Source organism: Arachis hypogaea, chromosome 5, assembly GCF_003086295.3.
Source record: "Arachis hypogaea cultivar Tifrunner chromosome 5, arahy.Tifrunner.gnm2.J5K5, whole genome shotgun sequence".
Lineage (NCBI taxonomy): Eukaryota > Viridiplantae > Streptophyta > Magnoliopsida > Fabales > Fabaceae > Arachis > Arachis hypogaea.
The window spans coordinates 68,844,718-68,869,866 of NC_092040.1; the positions used below are offsets into that span (position 1 = coordinate 68,844,718).

Consider the following 25,149-nt stretch of genomic DNA (forward strand, 5'->3'; position numbering starts at 1 on the left):
TTCGCCATCTCCTCAGATGTCTTCGCTGCCGCCACAGCCGCGGTAGCTTTAGTTTTCTCTTTCTCCAAGGAGGCCTCCAGCTCAGTAATCCTGGCAGCCTTCAGTTGACTAATCTTATCGAGCTCGGACTGAGCCTTCTCAAGTCGGGAGCTGGTCGCCCCAAGAGGGGATTTCTTGAACTCCCGGGCAATAGCGGCATGAAGACTAGCCATCCGGACACAGCTCCGCGCCATATACTGAAAATGATGCTCCATAGAAACATCATCAGTGGAAATAAAGGTCTGAGGGAGAATATGTGCTCAATCCAACCAAGAGCGTCAAAGTCCTTATCATTGAAACCGGCAAGCTCTTGAGAGTCTTCTGCTTCTTGGGAGGAGGACCCGAGAACGGAGGAGGAGAAGAGGTAGCAGGCCCAGAGGTCGGAGGATCCTGACTTAAAGCTCGGAACTGGGGAGTCGGAATAGTCTTCGACCGAGTCTGAACACCTATAGTAGTCTTCTGCGGAGAAGATCGGGCAGAAGCATCCCCGGCCTCGAGATTTCGAGCAGCCACCGACTTCTTCGTCCGACGAAGAAACTTCATAGAATCCGCCTGAGAAGACATCTCTGCAGAAATAAAAAGGAAAAAGATCACCACAACAGAAATTCCACCAAAACAAAACCCAAATACTAAGAAGGATAAATCTCAAAGAGGTCGGGAACTACCTAACTCGGAACGGAGAAGGCTTGGATCTCCCAACATTTTCTTCGTGTCCAAGTGAGGTGCCCGACCCCATTAACTGCTCACCACACCCACAAAGGCCTGCTCCACCTCATCTAAACTCTCAAAAGTATACTTAACAGACACTACATTCTCCTGCCAACAAAGAGGAAAAGAAGGCTCCCCACTCTCATCTAGAAAGAAAGGTCGGACGTCTCCAACAGCCCGGACCTTGAAATAAAGGTTCTTAAAATCGTGAAAAGACTCATCATACAGGGTACAGAACTTCCTCCCCTGGTTAGCCCTAAAAGAGACCCAAGACACCTTCCCTCCGCCCGACCCCGGCTTCGTCAACACAAACAAATAGGAAAAAAGAGAAATAGAGGGAGAAACACCCAAAAACTGACACAAAAGTTGGAACAGCTTTAAAAATGCCCAGGAATTTGGATGGAGCTGCGTAGGGGCAAGGTTACAAGACCACAACACCTCGGACTCCAGGTCGGTAAAAGGAAGTCAGACACTCAGCTTAGAAAAAAAGCAATCATAAGCGTAAAAGAAAAGCTTCTCGGAACTGTCTAAAGGCGGGAAGCACACTCTCTCCTCGGAATCCGGGGCTACTAACTCATAATCCCTCTCAGACTCTCTATCTTCGCATATGCTACATTGCCTACGAAACCTAGCTAAATATTCAGAATCTACCACAGAAGGGACTCTTAAAGGAACAGGATCTACCCAACCAAGACCACTCGGAATCTTGGTCGACATCGCTTGCAGAACCTTTCGAGACATAAAAATCTTGCCTACAAAGAAAAATACAACAGCAAAGCAAAAATCACATAAAGGCAGACAGCAAAAACCCATTCAGCAAGGCGAGAAAACCAAGTTCTTTTAGAAGAAAAAACAGAAACCCGAAAACAAAATACCAAGAGAAAAGAGCCCCCCCCACATACAATCAACCAAAGCAATGGCGGCGCCTCTTTTCGGGGCAAACCCAGGCATAGAAGAAAAAGAAACAGAAGCATACGTGCGCAAAGAAAATGAAGACGAGAACAAACCTGGAAGAAAGGAAGAAGACGACGAGCTCCGATGCAAGGAGAACGAAAACGGCGGCGCAGAGGAAACCCCGGAAAAATGCACAGAAAGAATCGGAGAAGAAGAACAAAGAAGGAGCGGCGCTCGAAGGAGAGGTGGCAAAAACTCAGAAAATGGAAAGGGAACAGAATAAACGAAGAAAATGAGGAAAGGGGCAAATAAATAATGCCTTCACAGAGCCCGAACGGAAATCGAGGAGAAACGGTAAAAAGCAATAAATGCTGAAAACGGCCATTTTTTGAAATTTTGAACTATGCCCGAGCTCGACCTCTCAAAGGACGAACTCGGGCAGGGGCACTGTTCATACCCTGACCGAGCTCCCCCAACTCGGAAGATCATAGAAGGTCCGACCTCGTCCCAAGGCCCACGCCTGAGGTCGGACCTCGGACAAATAAGCCAAAGAAGGCCCATCAGAAGGAACGAAGCCCAAAACCTAAAGGCCGAAAAGGCCTAAAGAAAGGCGGTTCCACAAAGATAGGGATAAAACTCCCAAAAGATAAGATAAGATAAGAATATCTTATCCAGGGAAGATCACAGCCAACTACTATAAATACACTGGAGCACCCAGGTATAACTCATACTCTAATTCTACTCAATATCTGCTTGGACCCATGCTAACTTAAGCATCGGAGTGTCATTGCAGGTACAACCACCAACCACTCCACATATCAAGCTCGGGTCCCTGACCCCCACCTCGGGCCTCTCCGAAGACGACCGAGCTACACGTTTCAGGTAACCCCCGGAACAGCTAGTATGATTGGTTGTTGCTTAATTGCATTGGATTTTATTTAATTGAAGTTTTCATCTAGGACATTTTGTGAAATCTTTTGAAATCATAAAAACCTTGAAGAAGCAAATACAATTAAAGCAAGAAAAGAAAAAGGGAAGGAATGAGAAAGCTGAAGGCTCTGAGTACCAATGGCAATTTATTTGCTAGGTGCTTGTGATGTTTATGTATCAAGCCAAATGCTTGAAAACAAAATACTTAGAAGTCAAGGCTAGGCTCAAGTGCAAAAGCACTCCCTCAAAGCTCAAGGCTCTGAGCATCAATGATTAGAGAGTCAAGAAAAGAAAAGAAAAATGAGCTTAATGAAGTCCTCTAATTAAATGCTTGTGGTGCTTATGTATCAAGTGGTAATACTTGAAAACAAAGCATTTAGAAGTCGTAGCTTTGTTATTAACTCATGGGGCAAAGCACCCAAAAGGAGAAGCTAAAAAAAATCAAAAGCTTGTTTCAAGGAAGAATTATAAGAAAAAGATTTCATAAAATAAGCTAGATAGAAGCATCAATCATTTACATCTCTTTTGTAATTGTAGCATGCATAGAAAACTAGCTTGCCATGAACATTAACTTGCTACTCTTCTTACCTTGGATTGTCAATTTCTATTGCATGATTCTTTTCTTGCTTGGGGACAAGCAAGGTTTAAGTTTGGTGTTGTGATGACAAGTCATCATATACCTATTTTTCTATGCTTTTTCATACAAGAAATTGATGATTAGTGCTTAAATATTGCATTCTTTTGTGCTTAATTGGAAGATTTCCTTGATCTTTTAATTTTATAAATCTTGTAGGAAATAAGAAGAAAAAGAAGCAAAGAAGCACAAAAAAAGAGGAAAAAAGAGCTTTGGAGCACACTTTGGAGGCTTAGGCCACGCTTTTAAAAGCGTGGCCCATTACCAAATTAATGAAGAATAAGCAATCAGCACACACTGCTCTGCTCTTGCCAAGGGCAGGGCAGAATCATGATGAAACAAAGTGAGGTTGGAGCAAATTTTCGCTAAGTTAAAATCTGGCCGCTCACAGCATGACCATGCCTACTTCAAAGGGCTATAACTTGAGCTACAGACGTCCGATTGATGTGGTTTCAGTTGCGTTGGAAAGCTGACATTCAGAGCTTTCCAACGATATATAGAAATCCATATTTGGCGTACAATGGAGGCATGAGTGAAAGGCGTCTTTAAGGGCAAAAAATAAGCAAAAATAAACCAAAGTGCTTCCACCAAGGTTCGAAGCTGGAGCCTCACTCCAAAGCAAAGTAGCGCTCATTATTTTGCTCTGCCCTCTTAGAGAGCAGGGCAATGTCGTGCTCTTCTTGAAGAAAATCCAAGAAAAATCAACTCCAAGTGCCACCCATGGGTTTCGAACCAAGCACCTAAGGGGAAGTGGGGAGCGCTACACACAAGGGAGCTTGTGCGCATCACTTTGACACGGCCCAGGGAAGCATGGCACGCACCATGCCACCACTGCCCTGCTCTCCACAAGGGCAGGGCAGCATCTTGATGCTTCCAAGCCTTGGCACACAAATTGGATACCCACACAAAGTTTCCCAGCTCTGCCGTGCACAAGAGCAGGGCAGCCTTCTGGGAGCAACATATGGGCCAAAATCAACCAAAATTCAATTTAATTCAATTCCTCACCAAATTGAATCAAGGCCAACGAAACCCATTTCTCCTCAAATCCAAAGCAAGCAAAGCCCACATCATCACTCAAAGGAACATGGATCAATTAAATTAGGATTTTCATTTTTGTAATTTATTTTAATTTCATTTTCATTTTTCATTTTGTAAAGCCTATATAAAGGCATCAATTTAAAGCTCGATTGGAAAGAAGGCTGGCTCCACTAGGGAGGATTAGGATTAGAGAGCTCTCTCTTTTAGTTTTCCTTGCTTTGTTTTGAATTTTGGATCAAGAATTGAAGGAATTCTGTTTCACTTTATCTGAAATCTCTTTGTTCTTCTTGTGCATTGAATCTGAGTTTTCTTTATTGTTTTCATCTTCTTTTTCTTTTGCAAATTGTTCTCTGTTGAATCAAGGAAGGGCTTGAGATCTAGACTTGTTTTCTAGTCTCTTTGATCCCCCTGAGATCTTGAATTTCTTTTCTGAATTTAACAATTGAGTTAAATTTTGTTTCTGTCTTGATCAAGTGAGCAATTGAGCTCTTGGCTTTCCTTCTGTTTTTACTGTTTCATTGAAATTGTTAGTTTCACTTTGAGATTTGAGAAATGATCTATGTCTCTTTGTTGCATCTCATTGCTCCCAATTTAATTTCCTGCGCTTGTGTTCTTCTGCAATTTACATTTAAGCTACTGTGACCTTGAATTTACTTTTCCTGCAATTTAATTTCCTTGCAATTGTTCTAAGCCTTGATCTATTGCTCTCTTTAATTTCTAGCACCCAACCCCCCTTTACTTTTCATGCAATTTACATTTCTTGTCATTTAAGTTTCTGCAATTTACATTGCTTGTTCTTTAAGCTTCCTGCCTATTTACATTCTGCAATTTAAGTTCACTGCTATTTACATTCTGCTGCAACAATTCTCACTCACCAATGTTAGCTTGACTAAACTAATCACCCACTAAAATTGCTTGATCCATCAATCCCTGTGGGATCGACCTCACTCTTGTGAGTTATTACTACTTGATGCGACCCGGTATACTTACCGGTTAGATCTATGTGTTTGGAAATCCATTTTTCCACAAAAACACCATCAATATCCTTGCACAAAAACACCACAGACACATGCTCAGGGTTCAAACTATTAGTGCCTAACTTTATTGCTTGCTTTTTCTTTCTTTTTTAGTTTCTTTTTCTTCCCATGACCCTTTTATTCATCTAAGACTCATAGAATGCACATTATGCTCATATTTCAAGAGATATTTTTTCTTTCTACCTTATTGATGAACCAACTTAGCTAGCAAATACCATCTAGGATTTAATTCTGAAAACATTGGACTTCTACTCTTCTTTTTTCACAACATTTTCTTTTATTTAACTTAAGAACAAGGCATACAACTTAAGCATTGATGCAGTGGCCTAAGCATCTAAGCTAGCAAGCTAAAGATAGACTAAAGGAACTAAATGATGCAAATGACTTAAAATACTGAAAGGACATAAATCAGCAGCAGTACAAGTACCCTTTCAATTAACAACTTAAATCAAGAAACAGTACAACCTCTTGGTGCCCTCTTATTTCCTCTTTATCATTACCACCTTCAGCTCTTGTATCCTTCTTTTCCTCCTTAGATGATGATGCATATTCCTCCCAAAAGTTTGACTGTTCTTCCTATAAATATATTGAAAGTTGCTTGCTTCCCAAGCACTTGAGTGGTTAACATTCATGTATGATTGTAAGCTTCTAAACTTACTTTGGTGTTTGAACACCAAACTCAGTTCCTTGCCTACTTCTTGATACAATGAGTTACATGTAGTATGCCACCATATGCTTTTAGTTTTTTTTTAGAAAACAACTTAAGAGACTTTCACAAATCAAATGGTTTCTGTGGTTGATTGGGATTAGTGATTTCTTATGTTAATTGAAGGATTGTAATGTGTTCTTGTAAAATTCATGGTGGAACACCAAAATTAATATCACACATTCATTCTTGAATTATTAGTTCATGAAACAATCACTTTTGGTGTGAAACACCAAACTTATTTCCTTGCAATGCACATAAGGTTAACTTGACCTTTTATTAGACAAAGAAAAGAATCACAAAGAAGGTTTACCTTTGATTGGGTTGCCTCCCAACAAGCACTCTTTTAACGTCACTAGCTTGACGAATGTTACCTCAGTTAAGATTATACTTCATCTTGGGGCTGTCCCCCATGTTGCCCAGATAGTGTTTGAGCCTTTGTCCATTTACAGTGAAGGTCCGTTGTGAGCTTTCTTCCATGATCTCTATGTGCCCATAAGGTGAGACCTTGGTGACAAGAAAGGGTCCTGACCACCTTGACCTTAACTTTCTAGGAAAGAGCTTTAACTTGGAGTTGTAGAGTAGGACTCTCTATCCTTCTTCAAAGCTCCTAGGTGCCAACTTGAGGTCATGCCATTTCTTTGCCTTCTCCTTATAAATTTTGGCATTTTCATAGACTTGGGATTTGAATTCTTCCAATTCATGCAGTTGCAGGATCCTTCTTTCACTAGTAGCATTATTATCAAGGTTCAATAACTTGAGAGCCCAGAATGCTTTGTGTTCAAGCTCCACTGGCAGATGACAAGCCTTTCCATACACATGTTGATATAGAGATATCCCAATTGGTATCTTGAAGGCTGTCCTATATGCCCAAAGAGCATCATCCAACTTCTTTGACCAGTCTTTTCTTAAAGCCCCCATAGTTTTTTTGAGAATCCTTTTGAGCTCTCTGTTGGATATTTCTGTTTGCCCACTTGTTTGGGGGTGATAAGGTGTGGCAACCTTATGCTTGACTCCATATCTTAGGAGGAGAGTTTCTAATGGTCTGTTGCAGAAATGGCTTCCTCCATCACTGATAAGAGCTCTGGGAACTCCAAACTGGCTAAAGATGTTTTCCTGAGAAAGTTCATCACTACTTTATTATCATCTGTTCAGGTTGCAATGGCCTCCACCCATTTGGACACACAGTCTACTGCCACCAAAATGTATTTATTTGAGTAGGAGGTTGGGAATGGTCCCATGAAGTCAATCCCCCATACATAAAATAATTTGAGTTCTAAGATGAAGTGTTGTGGCATCTCATTTCTTTTGGGCAAGTTTCTAACTCTCTAGCATTCATTACAGTTTTTCACTGTTTCTTTTGCGTCTTTGAAGATAGTGGGCCAAAAGAATCCACACTGCAATACTTTGGCTGCAGTTCTTTCTCCTCTAAAATGCCCTCTATAACAAGAACCATGACAATTCCATAAGACTTCCAATCCTTCTTTCTCTGAGATGCATCTTCTAAATATTCCATCCGAACATTTTTTGAAGAGGTATGCTTCATCCCAAATGAAATACTTGGCATCATTGATGAGCTTTCTCTTTTGATGTTTGTTGATTTCCAAAGGCAGCTCCCCAGTGGCCTTAAAATTAGCAATATCTGCGAACCAAGGTGCCTTCTGGATTAACATCAATTTCTCGTCTGGAAAACATTCATTCACACATGGGGTATGTACATTGCCTTATTCACAAGAGATCCTTGACAGGTGGTCTACTACCTTATTCTCCGCTCCTTTCTTATCTTTGATCTCAATGTTGAACTCCTGAAGTAGTAAAATCTACCTTATCAATCTTGGTTTAGACTCTTGCTTGTCAAGTAGATACTTCAATGCTGCATGATCAGTAAAAAAAATCACTTTAGAACCAATAAGGTATGATCAAAATTTATCAAATGCAAACACTATGGCCAGTAATTCCTTTTTAGTGGTGGTGTAGTTCTTTTGAGCTTCATTAAGGACTTTGCTGCACCAACTTGTCTTTCCTCTGTCCCAATACTTCCCCAATAGCAAAATCTATTGCATCACTGATCTAGCCATAAACTTGATAGCTACGATTTAGGAAATTGCACAATCGGCAAAATTCCTTCCGGCAAGTGCACCGGTTATCGTCAAGTAAAAACTCACAATAGAGTGAGGTCGAATCCCACAAGGATTGGTTGAATGAGCAATTCGGATTAGAAGTTTGTTCTAGTTGAGCGGAATCAAGATTTAGATGAGAATTGCGGAATCTTAAATTGCATGAATTAAAGAGCGAGAAGTTAAATTGCTGAAATTAAAAGGGATGGGGGTGATTGCATGAATTTAATGGCAGAATGTAAAGAGAAAGTGTAGATCAGAAATGGGGAGTTCATTGGGTGTTAGGAGATATTGAGATCTCCGAATCAAAACATTTTTATCTCTTTCTCAACCAATGCATTCATTGAATTTTGCTTGGCAATCTTATATGATTGGATCCCAATCCCTTGGCTCACCAATTCTCTCTAAAAACAAACAAATTCCCAATCCCTTGGTTTAAATGTTCATAAGAAGAGATGATGCTCGATCACTGATTATACCACACAGTTTCATGAACCACAATTTGGTAGGATTACATGTCACAATATCCATCCAAACCCCAATCCAATTCACTGTGAGAAAGCTTCTCTAGCATGAATCCTCCATTCCTTTCCCAAGGTTCCGAAGGATTCCAATTATGGATAGTTTCTTTCCCAAGACAACTAACCAATGGAATTAGATCGAGAAGCTTTCTAACAAAATTCAAGAATTACAATAGAGCTCCCTAACCCAATGAAAGGGGTTTAGTGATTCATAGCTCAGAATTCAATTACAGAAAAATTGATGAAAAATTCTCAAGTGTCCAAAAGTGCTAACTAACTTCAATTCTATCCTATTTATACACTTTCTAAATTGAGCTTTTGTTGTGTTTCTTGGGCTTTGAGGCCTTTCCTTGATTTCCTTTTGCTTTGGGTTTATGGTCCATAATCCTGATGAGGCTGTGATCCAATTCTGTAACATTCATTGAGCAAACTTAGTGATAAACAAGTAATGACACAAGACTCAACAATTTGAAGTTCCAGACTCATCAATTCTTCAGGCCCAATCCCATAAACCATGATATTCAATTGGGTTTCATACCATAATACGTTTAAGTTAATGTTTGTGCTCAATGCTAACTTAAACTTCAATATATTTGGCCCAGAAACCCTTTCAAAGAGTGGCGTTTAAGTTTCAGTTTAAGGTTAAACTGAAACTTAAACGTGGAATTGGAAGAAAGCAACCCAGGAGGGTAATTAATCGAACACGTTTAAGCTTCAGTTTAAGGTTAAACTGAGGCTTAAACGTGGAAATGAAGATTGCAACCCTGGAGGCAATTCTGGTCGAACACGTTTAAGCTCCAGTTTAACCTTAAACTAGAGCTTAAACGTGGGAATGAAGAAGGTAGCCCTGGAGTGTGAATGTCGAACACGTTTAAGCTCCAGTTTGAGGTCAAACTGGAGCTTAAACGTGGAAATGGCTTCCTGGTGCATAATGTGGTTCGAACACGTTTAACCTCCAGTTTAAGGTTAAACTGGAGGTTAAACGTGGAAATGCTCCCTTGGTGCCATTCTCATTCTGGCGTTTAACCTTCAGTTTAAGGTTAAACTGGAGGTTAAACGCCAGTTTCCTCTTTTCTCAGCTTTCATGATTCTGGCGTTTAACCTTCAGTTTAACCTTAAACTGAAGGTTAAACGCCACTTTCAGCTTTGGTGCATTTCTTATTCTGGCGTTTAACCTCCAGTTTAAGGTTAAACTGGAGGTTAAACGCCACTTTCAGCATTATATGGCTTGGTAGTTTAAGTTCCAGTTTAAGCTTAAACTGGAACTTAAACTCCACATGTGATTTTCAAGCTTCCTTTATTGATTTTGTTGCTTCCTTGCCTAGCCTCTTCTTCCCTGAAATCATCCACACAATTGCATCAAAGTCTTGCAAAATTTCATGAGAAATCTTCCATTCATAGCATTCAAGTAATATAACTAAAAACTCATGGAATTTGCATCAAAATTACACTGTTTGGATGATTCATTACTTTGTTGTTCATTTAACCATTCTTGGTTACTTTAAGCTCAAGAAAATGCATAAAACAACCAAAACTAACAGAATATTGCTAGTGAAACTAGCCTAAGATGCCTTGGCATCACAACACCAAACTTAATACTTGCTTGTCCCTAAGCAAGTCCTGAGTTATTTGAGAAGAAAGTATGAAACAAAAGCAAATACATTGGCTATATTAGCAAGCATTTGAAGTTTATCAGAAGGGTTTTATGCAGAAAGTTGCAGCATCACTTTTTCATTCTTATCAGGTAGGATTATCACTTTTTCAATGCATCCATCAAACACTGCTATGGCCTCTTGTTATTCTTATGTCCTTGGCACTTTTTCCTTTCTTTGTTTTACTTTTTCTTAGAGCTCCTTTGCTCCTTGTTTGCTCAGTGTCATGTGTTGCACAAGCCTTTGGCATTTTCTTTTTCTTATCAGTGCATTACACATATCCACTACAGGCATTTTAGTTCACATTTCTTCTTGAGACATTGGTGCCCAGTACCTCTTTGTGTGACTAAATGTTTTGTATTTATTAGGTTGCTCTTGATAATGGATTTTTGGTCGATAATCCCGGGTTAGTTAACCCAAGTTACCAAGTGTTGAAACACTCCTCAGAACCTATTCATCCAAGCATATCCTTAATACATAAACACCACAGGCATTTGTCTCAGAAGTTCAAACCATTGGTGCCTAGCTTATTTTCTCAATTTTTTTTTGCTTTTTGGTTGCCCCTTTTTAGTGGCTTTTTCTTCTTCTTTTTCTTTCTTTTTCATGGCCAAAGACATTTATTTATCAAAATCCATAGACAGTACTCAACTTCTACACAAAAATGATAATTCTACACTCAATTTCTAGTGATCTGACTAAACAATCAAGCATGCATACCACCACTTAATTCTACTTGATTTGTCACTAATTGAGCCAAGTTACTTTTGTTCAAACTTTTATTTTATTTTTGGAAACAGAACAAGCATGGCAAGCATTTGTTTAAGAAGGTGAAGTTATATCCAAACATCTAGGCATTCACTTTATTCATAGCAGTAAACAAACAAACATACTAGAAACTTCACATTCCAGAAAGATTCAACAATTACAGTTTAAACCAGAACAAGCATGCTTTTGTTTGCCTTTTTAAAGAATTGTCAAGGAACAACACCACCTTGTGAAATTTCTTGTTTTCTCTTTGTTGCCAGGAAACAATTTGATTTCTCCTTCTTCTCCTAGTTGTTGCTTCATGTTTTTTTCTAAGATCCTTGTTTCCTTTCCTGCAAAGAGTGATGAAGTTGCTTGCTTCTCAAGCACTTGAGTGGTTAGCTCAACTATGTATGGGTAAGCGTCTGAGTCATAAGTTGGTGTGTGAACACCAAACTTAGTCTCCTACTTACTTCTCTGTTCTTTGAATCCTTGAGTCTCCTTGGAATGAAGTTGCTGCTAAGGATTTTAAGCATTTCTGTGATTGCTTAGAATGGTTGTTCCTTTCATATAATTCAAAGGTTGTTGTGTTCAGTTGATCCGTATGGTGGAACACCAAACTTAGAGTCACACATTCCGCTTTGAATTATTGATCCACGAATTCATTATTTGGTGTGAAACACCAAACTTAATTCTTTGCAATGCACAGAAACTACTTCACCTTTTTATTGAAACAAATGAAAGAAACAGCAAAGGAGTATTACCTCAGGTTGGGTTGCCTCCCAACAAGCGCTTCTTTAACGTCCCTAGCTTGACGGTTGTCCCTTGTTAGGGTGGATTGTAGTGCTTAATGTCTTCTCCTCTCACTATGAAAACGTCTCCATTTGATTCCTTTATGATTTCCAAATGTTCCATAGAAAGAACTTTCCTGATTGTGAACACTTGAGGGAGCTGGGAAGGAATGGTTTTGAGGCCAGGTGGGATTGGCAGATAATGACTTGATATCACTTCATCTCCCGGAGAGAAACCTTCAGTGGGAATTTTCTTGTTTCTCCACGCTCTTGGCACTTTCTTTACAATTCTTCCCTCTCTCTTGAGGACTTCTTCATTGACTCTTATGCCAGGAGGTTCCTTCTTATCTGTTTCTTTTAATTCTTGTGGCTTTAACTCTTGCAAATCTTGTTTGCCTTCCAAGGACTGTTTTAGAGTTTCAGTTGCTGGATTGCTTTCCTCCAAATAGAGATGGCTACTATCATCCTTAGGCTTTTCAGATTCTGGTTCAGGCTCAGATGCAGGTTTGAAAACATGGAAAATGAGCTGTTCATTATGTATTCTCAAAATTAGCTCTCCTTGTTCTACATCTATGAGCGCTCTAGCAGTGGCTAGAAATGGCCTTCCCAGAATGATAGGGTGTAGGTAGCTTTCCTCCATGTCCAAAATGACAAAGTCTCTGGGGAAGAAATAATTTCCCACTTTCACCAGCACATTTTCAACTATCCCTTCAGCTTGCTTTTGAGTTTTGTCAGCCAGTTGTATGATTACATCAGTGGATCTTACCTCATTCAGTTGTAGCCTCTTCATAAGAGTCAGAGGCATCACATTTATGCTAGCTCCTAGATCACAGAATCCTTTGTCAATTTTTGTTTCCCCTATGATGCAGGGAATATGAAAACTTCCTGGGTCTGTTTTCTTAGAGACTATGTCCTTCTTGATGAGTGCACTGCATTCTTTGTTCATGATTACAGTTTGTCCTCCCTTCAAAACTCTTTTCTTGCTCAGCAATTCCTTCAAATACTTGATATGTGTAGGCATCTGCTGGAGGATCTCAAGAAAGGGAATATTGATATGGAGAGACTTAAATGTCTCTAAAAACCTTGAATATGTTTTTCCTTTTTCACCTCCTCCTAACCTCTGAGGAAATGGTGCTCTTGGTTGGTAAGTTTCCAGCATGCCTTCCTTTTGCATTTCTTTGGCTTGCTCAGTTTCACTTTCCTGCTTAGCTCCTTCCACACCTTCTTTCAAGATTTCTGACTCCTTTTCTGAGGGTCTGATTCCTTCTTCTTCTGAGACTTCCTTCAATATGGTGATGGCCTTGCATTCTTCCCATCTCACTTCCTTTTGTTCCCCTTTAGGATTCTTTTCTGTGTCACTAGGGAACACTGCAGTTGACTTGGGGGCCTGTTGAGATAGTTCTCCTACTCGAGCCTCCATCCACTTGAGTTTTTCGCCATGGTTCCTTAAGGTCGATCTCACATCATCCCTAAAGCTTTTCAACTCACTTATGTCCTGACCCATGTTTACTAACCTTCCTTCTATCCTGTTTAATTGATCTTGAAATTGTTGGTTTGGATTAGGTTGGGCAGGTTGATTATTTTGGCCATGATATGGTGGTTGGGAGTAAGTGTTTTGTGTGGTTTGGTATGATCTTTGGTTGGAGTTTTGATATGTGGAATTGTTATGTTGGTTGTGGTTGTAAGGTTTGTGGTTTTGTGGTTGGGTTTGCTGGTTTCCCCACCCAAAGTTTGGGTGGTTTTTCCATCCTGGGTTGTAAGTGTTGGAATGTGGATCATATGATTGCCTTTGTTGGTTTCCCACATAGTTGGCCTCTTCCCAATCATTTCCTTCAATGCTTACTTCCTCTTGATCTTGTGTGTGTATTGCAGCCACTTGCTTTGTGTCTAATTTCCTGGTGAGCTCTGCTAGTTGCTTGGCAAACACCTTGTTTTGGGCTAGAATTGTATCAACATGGTTCAGCTCCATGACTCCTTTAGTGTTGTGCCTCTCTGAAGCATAGTAGTACTCATTCTCAGCCACTGTCTCAATCACTTCAATGGCTTCTTCCACAGTCTTTTTCCTGTTCAATGAACCTCCTGATGAATGGTCTACAGCCTTCCTTGACTCATAAGAAAGTCCATCATAGAAAATATGCAATTGCACCCAGTCATGGAACATGTCTGGTGGGCATTTCCTTGTCAATTCTTTGAACCTCTCCCATGCCTCGTAGAGGGTTTCACCATCCTGTTGTCTAAAAGTCTGAACCTCAGATCGAAGCCTATTGACCTTTTGTGGGGGGTAGAAACGTGCCAGAAACTTGCTTTCCACCTCATCCCAGGTTGTTAGGCTCCCCCTTGGGAATGATTCCAGCCACTTAGCTGCCTTGTCCCTTAGTGAAAATGGGAACAAGAGCAGTTTGTAGGCATCTTCCTGGACTCCATTGGACTTCACAGTATCGCAAATTCTCAGGAATTTTGTGAGATGTTGGTTTGGGTCTTCATTAGCACTCCCACCAAATGAACAATGATCCTCCACAAGTGATATTAGCTGTGGTTTGAGTTCAAAATTGTTGGCCTGAATGGGTGGTTTCTGAATGCTGCTACCACAATTCCCAGAGGTTGGGTTTATGTATGAACCAAGAACCCTCCTCTCAGGAATGGCATTGTTTCCATCAGCCCTCTCATGGTTGTGAACTTCTCTATCCATGTTGAGATCTAGAGCTTCCTCAAAATTGTCCTCAGATTCTCCTTCAGATTCTTCTTCCCTCAGTACTCTCTTCCCTCTTGCTTCCCTTCTAAGTCTATGAAAGGTCCTCTCTGGTTTGGTATATGGAGGAGTTGATGTCTCTCATCTCCTACCTGTCATACAAGAACACACCACAAGCAACAAACAAGTTGAATACTCTTGGTTAATGGAAGAGTATGGTTAGAGCAGTTGAGGAATTAATTCAAATAGTTAGTGGGTCAGTGAGTTAGTTGCTTGAAATGAAAGGCATAAGAAAGAAAAAGCAAATAACAGAGTGCAGAAATTAAATTCAACAAGTAACTTGGACTAAATTAACAAAACAAGAAAAATGCTCAATCTAGTTAACTTCCAATTTGAGAATTGTCAATCGAAAACCAATCCCCGGCAACGGCGCCATAAACTTGATCTAGCCATAAACTTGATAGCTACGATTTAGGAAATTGCACAATCGGCAAAATTCCTTCCGGCAAGTGCACCGGTTATCGTCAAGTAAAAACTCACAATAGAGTGAGGTCGAATCCCACAAGGATTGGTTGAATGAGCAATTCGGATTAGAAGTTTGTTCTAGTTGAGCGGAATCAAGATTTAGATGAGAATTGCGGAATCTTAAATTGCATGAATTAAAGAGCGAGAAGTTAAATTGCTGAAATTAAAAGGGATGGGGGTGATTGCATGAATTTAATGGCAGAATGTAAAGAGAAAGTGTAGATCAGAAATGGGGAGTTCATTGGGTGTTAGGAGATATTGAGATCTCCGAATCAAAACATTTTTATCTCTTCCTCAACCAATGCATTCATTGAATTTTGCTTGGCAATCTTATATGATTGGATCCCAATCCCTTGGCTCACCAATTCTCTCTAAAAACAAACAAATTCCCAATCCCTTGGTTTAAATGTTCATAAGAAGAGATGATGCTCGATCACTGATTATACCACACAGTTTCATGAACCACAATTTGGTAGGATTACATGTCACAATATCCATCCAAACCCCAATCCAATTCACTGTGAGAAAGCTTCTCTAGCATGAATCCTCCATTCCTTTCCCAAGGTTCCGAAGGATTCCAATTATGGATAGTTTCTTTCCCAAGACAACTAACCAATGGAATTAGATCGAGAAGCTTTCTAACAAAATTCAAGAGAAAAGATTGAAGAAGAAGGTAAAAACTATTATTGATTCATTGAATTACAATAGAGCTCCTTAACCCAATGAAAGGGGTTTAGTGATTCATAGCTCAGAATTCAATTACAGAAAAATTGATGAAAAATTCTCAAGTGTCCAAAAGTGCTAACTAACTTCAATTCTATCCTATTTATACACTTTCTAAATTGAGCTTCTGTTGTGTTTCTTGGGCTTTGAGGCCTTTCCTTGATTTCCTTTTGCTTTGGGTTTATGGTCCATAATCCTGATGAGGCTGTGATCCAATTCTGTAACATTCATTGAGCAAACTTAGTGATAAACAAGTAATGACACAAGACTCAACAATTTGAAGTTACAGACTCATCAATTCTTCAGGCCCAATCCCATAAACCATGATATTCAATTGGGTTTCATACCATAATACGTTTAAGTTAATGTTTGTGCTCAATGCTAACTTAAACTTCAATATATTTGGCCCAGAAACCCTTTCAAAGAGTGGCGTTTAAGTTGAAGTTTAAGTTTCAGTTTAAGGTTAAACTGAAACTTAAACGTGGAATTGGAAGAAAGCAACCCAGGAGGGTAATTAATCGAACACGTTTAAGCTGCAGTTTAAGGTTAAACTGAAGCTTAAACGTGGAAATGAAGATTGCAACCCTGGAGGCAATTCTGGTCGAACACGTTTAAGCTCCAGTTTAACCTTAAACTGGAGCTTAAATGTGGGAATGAAGAAGGTAGCCCAGGAGTGTGAATGTCGAACACGTTTAAGCTCCAGTTTGAGGTCAAACTGGAGCTTAAACGTGGAAATGGCTTCCTGGTGCATAATGTGGTTCAAACACGTTTAACCTCCAGTTTAAGGTTAAACTGGAGGTTAAACGTGGAAATGCTCCCTTGGTGCCATTCTCATTCTGGCGTTTAACCTTCAGTTTAAGGTTAAACTGGAGGTTAAACGCCAGTTTCCTCTTTTCTCAGCTTTCATGATTCTGGCGTTTAACCTTCAGTTTAACCTTAAACTGAAGGTTAAACGCCACTTTCAGCTTTGGTGCATTTCTTATTCTGGCGTTTAACTTCCAGTTTAAGGTTAAACTGGAGGTTAAACGCCACTTTCAGCATTATATGGCTTGGTAGTTTAAGTTCCAGTTTAAGCTTAAACTGGAACTTAAACTCCACATGTGATTTTCAAGCTTCCTTTATTGATTTTGTTGCTTCCTTGCCTAGCCTCTTCTTCCCTGAAATCATCCACACAATTGCATCGAAGTCTTGCAAAATTTCATGAGAAATCTTCCATTCATAGCATTCAAGTAATATAACTAAAAACTCATGGAATTTGCATCAAAATTACACTGTTTGGATGATTCATTACTTTGTTGTTCATTTAACCATTCTTGGTTACTTTAAGCTCAAGAAAATGCATAAAACAACCAAAACTAACAGAATATTGCTAGTGAAACTGGCCTAAGATGCCTTGGCATCAATCACACATCAGCTCAAAAGGTAAATCCCAACTAGGTGGGGCTATAATGGGTGCTGAGGAAAGTTTCTTTATAGATCTTCAAAAGCTAGCATGCATTCTTGATCAAAAGCAAAAGGTACATCAGAGACAAGTAGATTACTCAATGGTTTGGCAATTTTTGAAAAATCTCTAATGAATCTTCTGTAAAACCCAGCATGTCCCAGTAAGCTCTTAATTTCTTTGACATTATTGGGTGGAGGTAATTTCTCAATTATATCCACCTTAGACCTGTCCACCTCTATACCTTTATTAGAGATTTTATGGCCAAGGACTATCCCTTCCGTTACCATAAAATGGCATTTTTTCCAGTTTAAAACTAGGTTAGTCTCTCGACATCTCTTTAGCACCAAGGCAAGATGGTATAAGCAATTAGGGAAAGAATCACCAAACACTGAAAAATCGTCCATGAAAATCTCAATGAATTTTTCAATCATGTCTGAAAAGATAGACAACATGCATCTTTGGAAAGTGGCAGGTGCATTGCACAATCCAAAGGGCATACGTCTATAAGCAAAGACCCCATATGGGCAAGTAAAAGATGTTTTCTCCTAGTCCTTTGGTTCAACCACAATCTGGTTGTAGCTTGAGTAGCCATCCAGGAAACAATAGTATGCATGCCCTACAAGTCTCTCCAACATTTGGTCCATGAAGGGAAGTGGAAAGCGATCCTTTCTCATTGCCTCATTGAGCTTTCTGTAGTCAATGCACAATTTCCATCCAGTGACAGTTCTTGTAGGGATGAGTTCATTCCTCTCATTAGGCACCACGGTAATGCCTTCTTTCTTGGGAACTACTTGAGCAGGGCTCACCCATTGGCTGTTCAAAATTGGGTAAATCACCCCTGCCTGCCACAGCTTCATTACCTCCTTCTGTACTACCTCTTTCATGACTGGGTTCAACCTTCTTTGGGGCTGAATGGAGGGCTTGACATCATCTTCCAGCAGGATCTTATGCATGCACATGGAAGGGCTTATCCCTTTTAAGTCAGCAAGGGTCCATCTAATAGCATTTTGGTGCTTTTGTAGCACTTTAATTAACTCCTTCTCTTGCTCTTTACTTAGAGCAGAGTTGATGATCACTAGGTGGCTCTTATCACTTCTCAAATAAGTATACTTCAGAGTGAGAGGCAATGCCTTCAGTTCAGGTTTGGGTACTTCCTTCTCTTCCTTCTTCTCCTCTAATGTGCTTGGAATGAGTACCTCAGTTAATTGAATTGCTGCAGTTTTACTGGTTGATAAGGGGTCTTCTTCTGACACTTCCTCAAGTTCTTCTTCTTCAAGAGTTTCTTGTACCAAGGCTTCTACTGCATCCAACCTCATGCATTCTCCCAGTGATTCTCGTGGATAACTCATGGCCTTGAACACATTGAATACCATTTCTCATTATGTAGCCTAAGGACCAGTTCTCCTTTTTGGACGTCGATGATAGCTCTAGTTGTTGCCAGAAATAGCCTTCCAAGACTAATTGAAGCTTTGGCCTCTTCTTCCATATCCAACACCACAAAATCTGCTGGGAAGAAGAAGTCTCCCACCTTCACCAACAAGTCTTCTACTATTCCATGGGGAAATTTGAATGATTTGTCTACTAATTAGAGAGCCATTCTTGTTGGTTTGTCTTCTTTAATCTTCATTATTTTCATTATTGCCAAAGACATCAAATTAATGCTTTCTCCCAAATCACACAAGGCCTTTTCCACGGTGATTTCTCCTATAACACAAGGGATTTGGAAGCTCCCAAGGTGCTTCAGTTTCTGGGGTAGTTTTTGTTGAATGATAGCACTGCACTCCTCTATCAACACTACAGTTTCATCATTTTTCCAGCTCATTTTCTTGGTTATTAACTCCTTCAATAACCTAGTATAAAGTGGCATTTGCTCTAGTGCTTCAACAAAGGGTATGTTGATTTGGAGTTTCTTGAAAGTCTCCAAGAATCTGAAGAATTGGTTGTCATTTTCACTCTTCCTCAATCGTTGAGGGTAAGGAGCTTTCAGAACACATGGCCTCAGGATCCCTTTTTCTTGGGGAGGATTGAGGGTAGGTGCTGATGACAAGTCATCATATACCCATTTTTCAAGCTAATTTCACTTGTGTTGTTAGCATTTGTGCACTTTCTTGCATCCTAAGTATGTGATTTGGAGTGAAAATGCATAACTTCTTTAAATCAAGCAACCACCATGAAATTAATGTTAAATCATGAGGTTTGAACTAATTTTAATTGAATTTTAATTGATTTATAAGCCTCTTGAATTTAGTGATACTTTGAGTGTTGTCTTGGTTTAATATAGGTGAAGAAAAGAAAAGAAAAGGAAAAGCGTGGCCTAAGAAGTGTAGCCAAGAAAAGGAAAGCGTGGCCGAATCAACAAGAAGCGTGCCGCATTGCAAGGGGAGGCAAACATTGCCCTCCACAAGGGCAGACTGCCCTCTAGGAGGGCAACATAGAGAACCAAACAAGAATAGGCAACTCTGCCCTGCCCACTACAAGGGCAGAGCACAAAATGGTGCCTTGGGACCAAGAGAAAGCAAACTCTGCCCTGCCCTTGTGGAGGGCAGAATCGGGCCCTATAAGGAAGAAAATCAAGGGAAAAATATCAATCATGCATGCTACAAGGTTCGAACAAGGAACCATGAGGAAGCTAAGCACTAAGGTTCACTACCGTGCCAAGAAACCAAGAAAATAATTGTAGCGCATGCGTCCGCCCAGTTTCGAACACGGGCTGTGAAGGAAGGGACTTTGCCCTGCCCTTGGCGCGGGCAGGGCAGCATCGTGTGTGGCGCACCAAGAAGCACCAACGCGCGCACCAATTTTCTCCCATGGCAGCACCAAGCGCGCACACCAACTCACGTCCCTGGCGCACCAAACTTTTCCTGCCTGCCCCTGGCGCGGGCAGGGCAGCGTTTTGCGTCCCTGGTGCACCAATTTTCTTCCTGGCGCACCAATTTTCTTCCTGGCAGCACCAACGAGCGCACGCACCATCCCTGGCAGCACCAACTTCTCCTACCCTGCCCTTGGCGCGGGCAGGGCAGCATCTGGCCGCACCAACTCGCGCCAGACTCGCACCACGCTGCACCAACTCGCACCATGGCCGCACCAATCTCATGCACCAAGCATCAATTTTCTGCCCTGCCCTCCACAAGGGCAGGGCAGCCTCCTGGGAGTGAATTTCAATGGGCCAAAAATTCAAATTAAAAATCCATTTGAATTCATTTCTTCACCAAATCAAAAGCACATCCAAATCCCAAAATCCAAGAATAGAAAGTGTATAAATAGAAGCTAGTTTGATGTAATTAAAAACTTTTAGCTTTTACCTTTGAACCTTTTTACCACTTAGACTTTTACCTTGGCTTTTGAATTTTACTTTGGCACTTTCTTTGAGCTTTCTTGAGAGAATTGGCCGAGCACAAAGAGGATCAAGGGAGAATTGACTAATCTCCTTCCTCATTCTTCCTTGGGCAATTCTACTCTTCTGTTTTTGAGTTTTGGGTGTGTGAAATTGAGGAAATTCTGTCTCAATTCCCATTCAAACTCTCTACAATTTGTTTTCTGCATAATTCAATTTCAATTCTGTTCTTCTATTGCTTCTTCTTAAATTTTCTTGTCAATTGCTTTGTTAACTTGGATCTAGGAAGGCAAATAGAGATCTAGGCTCTGCTACCTAGTCTCTTGAGACCTGAGACCCAATTTTACTCTTGGGTTCTTCTGTGAACCTCTGCTACATTTTATTCCATTTCTGTTTGAATGCTTATTGCTTCTGATTCAATTTTAGCTCTCTTAATTGTTGCAATTTACTTCTTCTTTGTTTAGATCCTGCAATCCCATTCCTCAATACCCTTTTACTTTCTAGCAATTTATCTTTCTTGCCATTTAAGTTACTGCAATCTAAGTTTCTTGCACTTTAAGTTTCAGTCATTTACTTTCTTGCTCTTTAAGATTCTGCAAATTTACAATTCTGTTCTTTAATTTATTGCACTTCTCCCCTCCCCCTTTAGATTTACTGTCATTTATTTCTTGTTAAACACAAATCACTCAACCAAAACTTGATTCGCTTGACTAAATCACCCACTAAACTAAAATTGCTCAATCCTTCAATCCCTGTGGGATCGACCTCACTCATGTGAGTTATTATTACTTGATGCGACCCGGTACACTTGCCGGTGAGTTTTGTGTTGGATCGTTTTCCACACATCAAGTTTTTGGCGCCGTTGCCGGGGATTGAAATAGATTGAAAATGATTAAGTGAAGTGGAGGTCTAGATTAAGCATTTTTCTTTTCTACTATTCTAATTCTCACTAACACACTAACTGTTTGAATTTTTGCTTAAACTAACTAAACCTTCATTCTAGCTATAGATTGAAGTTCCATTGTATTTCTGGGTCTGTGTGTTTATTGTTGTGTGTTTGTATGTCAGGTATAGGAAGATCTTCTCCTATCATTTCTGAAATTGATCAAAGGACTCTTCAGAGACTAAGAAGAGCTGAAAGAGGGAAGAACATTGTTGGAGAAGAAGAATCTGAGGAGGAATTCCAAGACATGGAAGGAGATACCAATCAACCAGGAGAAGGAGCCAACAATAATCAACAACAGAGAAGAGTCTTGGCTTCATACACATTTGCTAATGCTAGGCATTGTGGGAGTAGCATTCTTCCTCCCAATGTCAATGCAAACAATTTTGAACTCAAGCCACAACTCATCACTCTGGTTCAAAACAATTGTTCTTTTGGAGGAGGGCCTTTGGAGGATCCGAATCAACATTTGTCCACTTTCTTGAGAATCTGTGACACAGTGAAAACAAATGGTGTACCTCCTGATAGCTATAAGTTACTGCTCTTCCCATTCTCTCTTAGAGATAAAGCCACTCAATGGCTAGAGACCTTTCCAAAAGAAAGCATCAACACTTGGGATGACTTGGTGAGCAAGTTTCTTGCCAAATTCTATCCACCTCAAAGAATCCTAAGGTTGAAAACTGAGGTTCAAACATTCACTCAATTGGAGGCCGAGAACTTATATGAAGCATGGGAGAGATATAAGGCTTTATTGAGGAAATGTCCACCAGAGATGTTCACTGAGTGGGATAAGTTGCAAAACTTCTATGAGGGACTCACTCTTAAAGCTCAAGAAGCTCTTGATCACTCTGCCGGAGGCTCACTACAACTCATGAAGACCACAGAGGAAGCTCAAAACCTCATTGATATGGTGGCCAACAACCAATATTTCTTTGCTCATCAAAGACAACGCCAACCATCACAGAGAAGAGGAGTAATGGAGTTGGAAGGAGTTGATTCAATCTTAGCTCAGAACAAGATGATGCAGCAGCAGATTCAACAACAATTTGAGCAAATGGCTAAGAGAATTGATGGCTTGCAAGTGGCAGCAGTGAGCACCACAAGCCAACCTCTAACCACTTCGGTGCAAAGTGAAGAAACTCAAGAAGAGCAACAACAAGAGCAAGTCCAATACATGCACAATCAAAATCCTGGAACAAATGAAGTTTATGGAGATACTTACAATCCATCTTGGAAGAACCATCCCAACCTCAGATGGGGAGACAACCATAATCAAAACCAACAACCATGGCAAAGAAACACAAGCCAGAACAATTGGAAAAACACAAACTACAACCCCCAGCCAAACACTAACCAAAACTCATACAGAAAACCACAAAACAACTACCCAAATTCTAACCAATACCCACCCAATAACCACCCAACTAACCAAAACACTTATCTTCATCCATCAACACCCCAAAATCAGCCCATCTCACAAGACTCACAGAGAATCACCAATCTAGAGCTGCTCATGGAGAAACTAATGAAGAGCCAAGAATTGACCACCAAAAATCAAGAAGCCTCCATGAAGAACCTAGAGAGGCAGATTGGACAAATCTCTAAAAAGATTTCTGTTGAGAAACCATCAAGTTCACTACCTAGTGATACCATTCCCAACCTAAAGGAGGAATGCAAGGTCGTGCAACTAAGAAGTGGAAAAGTGTTAGTGGATGGCAACCAAGGAGCAACAAAGAAGCTTATGGAGAATGACACTGAGCCAACAAAGAATGATGAAGCCATCAACAAAGGCAACATAACAACCAAGAATGCTCCAGAAAAACTCAAAGAGGAAGACAACAAGCCACAGAATTTGAAGAAAGGAAAGCAAATCATGGAAGAACTAATTCCAAAACAACATCAAGTGGAGAAGAGCCCAACACCACCACTACCTTATCCACAGAGACTTCACAAGGAAACAAAGGAGCAGCACTTCCACAAATTTCTTGAGACTTTCAAGAAGTTGGAAATCAACATACCTTTGGCAGAAGCTTTGGAGCAAATGCCTTTATATGCCAAGTTTCTAAAGGAGCTCATTAACAAGAAGAGACAGTGGAATGAAAAGGAGACTGTAATGCTAAGTGAAGAATGCAGTGCACTCATTAAAAAGGGACTCCCTCCCAAGCTTGAAGACCCTGGAGGTTTCTTCTTACCATGCACTATTGGGAACCTATTCATTAACAAGGGGATGTGCGATCTAGGAGCAAGCATAAATCTAATCCCATATTCTTTAGTGAAAAAGCTTGGCATAGAGGAGGTGAAACCAACAGAGATGTCTTTGGAATTGGTGGACCAATCAATAGTATATCCTAAAGGGCTGATTGAGAACCTTTTAGTTAAGGTTGACAGGTTCATCTATCCAGCAGATTTTGTGATCCTGGATTCTTCAGAACATGGAAATGACTCCATAATACTTGGTCGACCATTTTTGGCCACTGCTAGAGCCATTGTGGACATAGAGCAAGGAGAGTTAACCCTCAGGATGCATGAGGAGAGCATCATCCTGAAAGTCTTCCCAGAATTACAAAGGGATGAAGAAACAAGCAAAATGAGTGATGATCTCCTTCCAAAGCAATCAACTGAAAAGGAAATGGAACAGAAAAACAAACAGATGCAAGAAGAAAAAGGGATTCACAAGGAAGCAGGGGTGATTAGCAAGAAGGAAGGCATCACAACTCAAGTAACTGTCAAGAAAGGAAGATCAACAAGCAAGAAAAGGGTGAAGAGCAAGAAAAAGGCTCACAAAGGGTGGAAGAACAAGAAAATCCCAACTGAAGGATTCTCTAAGGGTGATAAGGTGCAACTAGTATACCAACAGCACGGAGCAGAAGATTATTATACTGTTAACCAAATACTTTCTCTTGAGCATATGGAAATTGAGCATCAAAGCACACAGAGAAAGCTGACAGTGAGAGGTGACAAGTTGAGACATCACCAACATCAACCACCTTAAAGGGAGGTCAATGTCAAGCTAATGACAATAAAAGAGCGCTTCATGGGAGGCAACCCATGGTTTAAGATTCCTGTCCTCTCTTTTATTTAATAAGCTATGATTCCTCTGAATATGATTTTGAATTTTCATGCCTGGTGAATGCATATATCATTTTGAAGCACATGGCAAACCTCTAAGTTTGGTGTACCTTAAGGCACACCCAAGTTCATTGTTCAAAGAAGAGGATTGTCTTTTAGAGCATATGCATAAGTCTTTTGATAAAGCATGTGACCAAACACTAAGTTTGGTGTCTGCATATGCAACAATGATCAGAGGATCATTTTCCAATCATGGACTCAAAACCATAACAGATAAAGGATCATACATCAATTTTTTTAAAAAAAAAAAATGCATCAATTGTGAGAATGGTTTGCATTGTTAAGCTATCCCCTTAATAAAAGATAAGTTTGGTGTTCACCAACTTTTAACATTTTATTCAGGGACACAATTGATCACAAAAATTTTTTTAACTATTAAACAAACCAAAACAATCTATTTTATTATTGCAAATAAGTTGCCACGGTTATATTATACTCTTAACTAGCTGTTTTGATTCATGCAGGAGAAAAAAAAAAGTTAAAACAAACACAAGGAGGGGCCACGGCTAGGAGACGCTATGTGAGGGAGGTCACATGTGCCTAGGAGAACG

The 25,149-nt window shown here is 40.1% G+C and overlaps 1 non-coding gene across 1 annotated transcript; it reads left to right on the forward strand.

Annotated features, from left to right (window-relative positions):
* Window positions 1-13,970: 13,970 nt before the first annotated feature.
* On the forward strand, window positions 13,971-14,074 carry LOC112804922 (small nucleolar RNA R71). Its single transcript, XR_003203538.1, has one exon. It is a non-coding gene; the product is annotated as a small nucleolar RNA R71 (small nucleolar RNA).
* The last annotated feature ends 11,075 nt before the right edge of the window (window positions 14,075-25,149 follow it).